Source organism: Xenopus laevis, chromosome 8L (assembly GCF_017654675.1).
Source record: "Xenopus laevis strain J_2021 chromosome 8L, Xenopus_laevis_v10.1, whole genome shotgun sequence".
NCBI lineage: Eukaryota > Metazoa > Chordata > Amphibia > Anura > Pipidae > Xenopus > Xenopus laevis.
Window position 1 is genome coordinate 74,541,126 of NC_054385.1, and position 6,884 is coordinate 74,548,009.

Genomic DNA, 6,884 nt, shown 5'->3' on the forward strand with positions numbered 1-6,884 from the left:
CGAACGCCTATTGGCGAACGTCGCGCGACGTTCGCGAACTTGCGGCGGACGCGAACAGCCGATGTTCGCGCGAACAAGTTCGCCGCAGAACAGTCCGCGACATCCCTATTGAAGAATTCCTCAACCTTGAACGCCCTTCCAGTCTTAATGAATGTTCTTAGTCTGGACCCTCAAATGGAAGAAATTGCAAATTTTTAAATTGACTGTATTATATTTTTAAATGTTGATCATATTACCTCTAAAGCATGTTTTCTATGAAGAATAACCCTTGGCAGGTATGTTCTTGGAACTAGAAGTGATAAGTCTAAAGCAACTGAATGAATGAAAACATATATACTGTACATGTTTCATTATACTTTAGAGCTCACTCTTTTAAACTCACCAGAAACCCTGTCTCTTTAAATGCACGATTTGTGCCAAAGTTAGTTATTCTGTTACATTTTGTTTGTGCTGGAGTTGGTTAGTTGAATGAGCTCTAATACAGTACAGTACAGGAAAGAGAGCCCCCTAAATATATATTAGATCTGTCAATGAAAATGTGACATCCGACTCCTGCATGAAGAAAGAATGAAGGGAAACAGATGCTGAGAGAGGGATAGTGAAGTAAATTTTTTGGGGGATTTTTAATTGATTATATTTAGAAAGTTTCTAATTTTACAGTGACGATGCTTATATTGCTTATATACATAGTTGCCAGATTTAAGAAAATAGGTGCTGAATTGCAACCAATCAGATTATTGCTTTCACTTTCTAACTTGTGTTAGAGTGTTTGAAACAAATTGATGTTTGGTGTATTTGGCAACTGCACTTGTGTAGTTTTCTTACAAAATGGTTTCCATTTTAAATGACGATGTAAAAAAGATAGGGAAGATTCTAGCAAGACATGTAGGTGGGGATAGGAAAAATGACCACAGCCAGCCTACTATGAGATAAGCAGGTAAGCATCCATTTAGCTGTGAGATTGATTTCCTTTTTAAAAAGCAGATGTAAAGCTGAAATTTTGGCAACACATGTAAATATTTGGGAGTGGTAGGGTTTGAAGTTCATCTCATACCTGACAGTAAAATAATCTTTCAAAACCCTGACTTTTGTCAAGACCGTATATGGCAGAAAAAAAGGAAAATGTTCAGTCTTTTCACTCCCTTGTATGCTAGTACATACTGTATATACCACCTACATATACACATGCTTTCTCACAAGTTTGCAAATAAGCATGCAGTACATATACCCATGCACAAATTTCTCTATTTATTAAAACGCATGACGTCAAAATTAAGCTCATCCTCTTATGGTAAACAGATCAGAGAACAGAAAATGAATGTTTGCCTATAACAGGCTTGCTATCACATTGACCCCATCCTGTATGTGCTGTTTTTATTTCATGAGCCGTTATATTATGTGCAAAATTAGCATGGCATCATTATGATGTATTAAAGTAAAAATTACTAGTATTATAAACAACAGGACTCCTTTGAGGAAGACATTGATAACCATAACCAAACCATAACAGTAATCCAAATTCTTAAAATTAATTTCCTTTTTCTCTGTAATAATAAAGCAGTACATTGCACTTGATCCCAACTAAGATATAATTAATCCTTACTGGAAGCCAAACCTGATTATTGGGTTTATTTAATGATGAAATGATTTTCTTGTAGCGTTACGGTAGAGTTAAGGTATGAAGATCCAAATTACAGAAAGCTTCATTATCCAGAAAACCCCAGGTCCCAAGCATTCAGGATAACAGGTCCCATACCTGTGTATTTATAGGCAGATGTGCTGCACATGTAATTATGCAAAGAATACTTTCAATCAGTACATCTTTCTACAAATCAGGCAGTAACTTCTGGGATTGGAAATTCTAATACGGTTTGGTAAAAAGGATCTCCAAGGGCACACAAAGATCTTTCACTTCACTTCTGGTGTCAGCATGAAGATGGGAGCTCCATTAATTGTATCATATTTATTTACATTATCTCTAAAGTTTGTTAAGAAATCACATTCAAAATTCTGTTTTAGAGAATGGCAGTATGAGCACTATTATCAACATGCCTTTATGAAGCACAGATTATGTTTAATTAAATTGCTTTTTTTTAAATGCAGTAAGAATTTGGGGTGCAGTAGATATCATACACTTGGGGGCACATTTACTTAGGGTCGAATAACGAGGGTTAATTAACCCTCGATATTTCGACCGTCGAAGTAAAATCCTTCAACTTCGAATATCGAAGTCGAAGGATTTACCGCATTTCCTTCGTTCGTGTGATTAAATCCTTCGAATCAAACGATTTTCCTTCAATCAGAAAAACCTAGGAAAGCCTACGGGTCCTTCCCCATAGGTTAACATTGATGCTCAGTAGATTTTAGGTGGCGAAGTAGGGGGTCAAAGTTTTTTTTAAAGAGACAGTATTTCGACTATCGAATGGTCGAATAGTCGAACGATTTTTAGTTCGATTCGAAGTCGTAGTTGAAGGTCGAAGTAGCCAAAAAATACTTCAAAATTCTAAGTATTTTTTATTCTATCCCTTCACTCGTGCAACCCTCCACCACTACCTGCATGATGTACTTGCTCCCCCTACTCCACTGCAGCTCAAGCCACTTAGGTAGGTGGGTAACTATTCATCATGCTCTGGACACTGACTAGCAAGGTCATTGGTCCTGATCTGTAGTGATATGGTATAAACCATGGCACTTCATGGGAACACTTTTAGGACTCTCAGAGTTGCATGGCATGGGGTAAAATACGGAGGCATTTTACAATACCAGCCATCTATATGAAGCTTTATTAGTCTCCTGGAAAGTTTAATACATTTTGTCAAAATAAGAACAGTTTTTAATAGCAGAAACTAGCCTGAAACTAATTATAGCACTAATAAATGCTTAGTTTCCATGTGTTGTGTGGAATAATTAAAGAGAAGAAACAGGATGTTTGTACTGTTGCCAAATTATGAAATGCCTGGGATCAAGCAAAGTGAAAAGGGATTGGGGAGGTCTGTGGCCCCCAGGTTATATGTTGGTTTTTTCTATTTTTTACAGTGCCAAACTAAAGCTCACAAATTCCATATACATGTAAAGAGCAGAAAAGAAGACAGTTGCCAGGACCTTAATGTATTACTTGCACCATTATAAATGTAAGCAGAAAGCAATTATTACTGCTGGAACAAGTCTACAAAACATTCAGTCCATATTTTATTCCTATGTCTTGGTCTACTGTACGGTAATTATCTGAGCATTCAATTCCCTTTGGCAATAAGCAAAACACTTTTGCTACACACACTTTTCAACAAATGTGTGATTAGTTACAGATTCAACACTGTTATTTGCGCTTGCAAACATTGATGTGTTTACAAAGTGCATTTCCTTCTGCACAAGACCAAATTGTATGAAGTATAGGGTAGATAGAACTGGATAACCGTGAACAAACCAAAGGATATTGAGAAGACAGAGTTGAAACAGTGCTGGCATTTTGGTGCAGACAGTTCTTGGGTTCCCTGGGTGCTAGACATATGGCCCATTGTTCTCCGTGGTACTGATATTTAAAGTCATGAGATTTTGAAATTCTGGGATCATTACTCACATTATAAATCTGAAGGACAGCTACGAAAATAAAGACTATGGATGATGGTACATGGAGTATTTTTTATCCATCTGAAAAGCTTCCAAAATCACCCCTCTCACTTCCAACTGACTTAAATGGAAAGACCTTAGGGAATCAGTACTGGCTCTTTAAAAAAAAGAAGATGTTCAGGTTTAAAAGCACCAGTTTGCATGGCTTTTTACACCATATATTTGGCAAATTTAATTTTACACAGCATAATAAATAGGCCCCTAAGATGGAACCTGCTTTCTTCTAATCAAAATGAATGCCCTTGTGTCTGAAGATATATATATACTTCCCCAAACTCACAGCACTCACGATACGTGGATTAACCTTGCCAGCCGCACTCACTTTGACAAAGGCTGGGTCACAGCCGAAACGTTAGTTTCTAAATAAAAGTATTTATATTTTGGATAAGTCCTGTGAGTGCAGCTGCTTTTTGTGAGGACTATATATATATATATATATATATATATATATATATATATATATATATATATATATATATATATATATATATATATATATATATATATATATATATATATATATATGTAATTACTCACTGCTCCCCCAATGCCTAGTTTAATAGACCTGTATAAGATCTTGTTGAGGCCACATTAACCTGCCATTATAAGCTGCCAGAGTTTTTATATATACATATATATATATATACTGCATATAACAAGTTAAATAAAAGTGGGCTCAATAAAAAACCCAATGGGACCCCTCTAAGAACACTATTCCAAGTAGAGAATGTATCCAATCCTTTGGGCAGTTTCCTATTCATGTGCAAACAAAATTACTAAACCCAACAGAATTAAGAAAGCAGTCGTTGGGGCACAGTATCAAACACTTTGACAAAATATAAATACTGTAGATCACATCTACTGCAACCCCATCTACTGCATCTATACTTTTGAATGTGATCAATTAACAATCCTTCAAATAACTTGACCACAACAGATGCCACATTTACTGACCTATAATTGCCAGTCTGATATCCTAATCCCTTCTTAAATATTGGAATTACAGCAGCTTTCCTCCAATCAATAGGTATAATAACATATGAAACCGAGTCGGAGAAAATCAGAAAGAGTGGCCTAGCTAAAACTAAACTCTCTCAGTATCCAAGGGTATATTCCATCTGTCCTTCATGCACCACGTCCTTCATCAACCACTGTCTAGATTGAGGTTGGTCTCAACTGTATACGCTGAAGAAAAGTACTGATTAAGCACATTTGCCTTTTCTGTATCCTTTATAACTGCATTATTTCCATTATTTAATCAAATAATGGTGGGGTACTTATCTTTCTTCCTATTATTTAATGTAGTCACACTATCAACTTTTTACTATTAAGCCAAGGGCACACAGCACTCAGACACAAGCTGATCTGCTGTTTGAAAAAAGGCCACATTTGGGCCTTTGTCATAGATAAAAAGCAATGTGATCCTAATGAAGGGTTTTTTTTAACTTAAATTGTGGCTGGTGCCATGCCATTCACTACTGTATTACAAGTTGATTGAAGTGGACACTGTGTTATGTGCACCTATTTGCTCAAAGTGGGAATGGCTGGTGAGTGCTTAATACTCCTATTGCTACCATTCAGGCTTTTTGTATTTAAAAATATACATTTAATACTGGGAGCCAGCTTCTAAATACATGTGGACTTTCCTGCTGTTATCGTTGGCCCCAGCCAAATCTCCATCTCCATTTTCCCTTAGTATGGCCACTACCTCATCTAACCTATCTTCCATGTAATTACTCACTGCTCCCCCCAATGCCTAGTTTAAAAGACCTTGGAGAATATAGGTAAGGACTGATTCTTTAAACTTATCTTATTGAGGCCACATTAACCTGCCATTATAAGCTGCCAATGGAATAGACAAACTTAAATGAGCACATGCCCAAAATCAGTTTATGCTCTCACAACCCAAATGCGTTGAGCAAACATGGAAGATATGGTAGATGTGATACATTATGCTTTTTATTTATTAAAGACCCAGTAACAAAATGTTAGAAGCTATGTCTTTTTTCTTTTTTTACTCTTAATGAGGGAGCTGCATTCATTTTTGCCATTATGTGCTATTGTGTTTTAAACTCTGGTACTAACTACATTTTTATTTGTAACTTCCTTCCCAAATATAATTTCTCCTTTTGTATATATAATTACAAGGTATAGCTGCCTATCGTCCCTATCTGCCCTGGGATTTTATTAAATGTTTTCCTTAGAAATGAAAAACGCTCAGGCTCTGAAAAGGAGTCAGATGTTCCAGATAAGATCTTGTTGCATGGAAGATGAAACCTTCATTTTGTCAGAGCTTGGAGGCAAGGAATCTGTGTTTGCCAGCTGTGCTTCTGGCTAATCCTTTATAGTTTAGACAGCTGAGTTGCTACAGGTGTGACTGAGCCCTGTGATGTGGAGACACCTGCTCTGAAACTGTAAAAAACATCATGCAGCTGATGGGCTTCAAAAAGCAAAGCACATCCAATTGCAAATGACTAGTTCATTAGCAATTTGTAAACACAAGGACCCAGTTATATGTATGCACAATGGCAAGATATCTTTATTATTAGACAGAAGTAGGATTTTACCCTGTGCTAATGGGGTTCTTGCCACTCAATAGCTAAAAAATGTACAGTATATTGTATATTTACTTTAGATTAAATGGTATATATATAATACAGCAGCTGTATTGAATAAAAATCTTATTTCAAGAGTCAATAGAATTGAAATTTATCGAATCGAATTTATAACCTTAAGAAGGAAAAGCAATCAAGGCCAAGGTGCAGTTTAGCTCCTTTCAACATGAGTTCAATGAATAGGACTTGTGTTAAAAATGAAGTGCAACTGATTTAACATTTCTGGGATCTTTTTCAGTCAAAACTCAAATTTTTGGGTTAACAAAACAAATTTTTTAAGATTTATTATACCCAGAAGCTGCAAATAGATCGAATCCGAATATACACCATTAAAAACCTGCCAAGGTCATGTAAAAGTCAATGGCAGAGGTCCCTTGAAACATTTGAAGATGTTAATAGCCTTCATGAAGTTCGAGGTTTTTTTTGGTGGGTTTTGCCTGAAAACTCGATCAATTTGAGGTTTTTACACAGAAAACACTCAAGTTTTTTACATTCGAGGTTTTTCTTAAACAATTTGAGTTGGGAGTTTGTTCGAGGTCTTAAAAAGATTGTAGAGCTCTAAAATTTGACCTTTGATAAATAACCCCCTAAATAACATGTGAATTAATTAATAACTGAAAGCATTTTAATGTAAATGGTTTG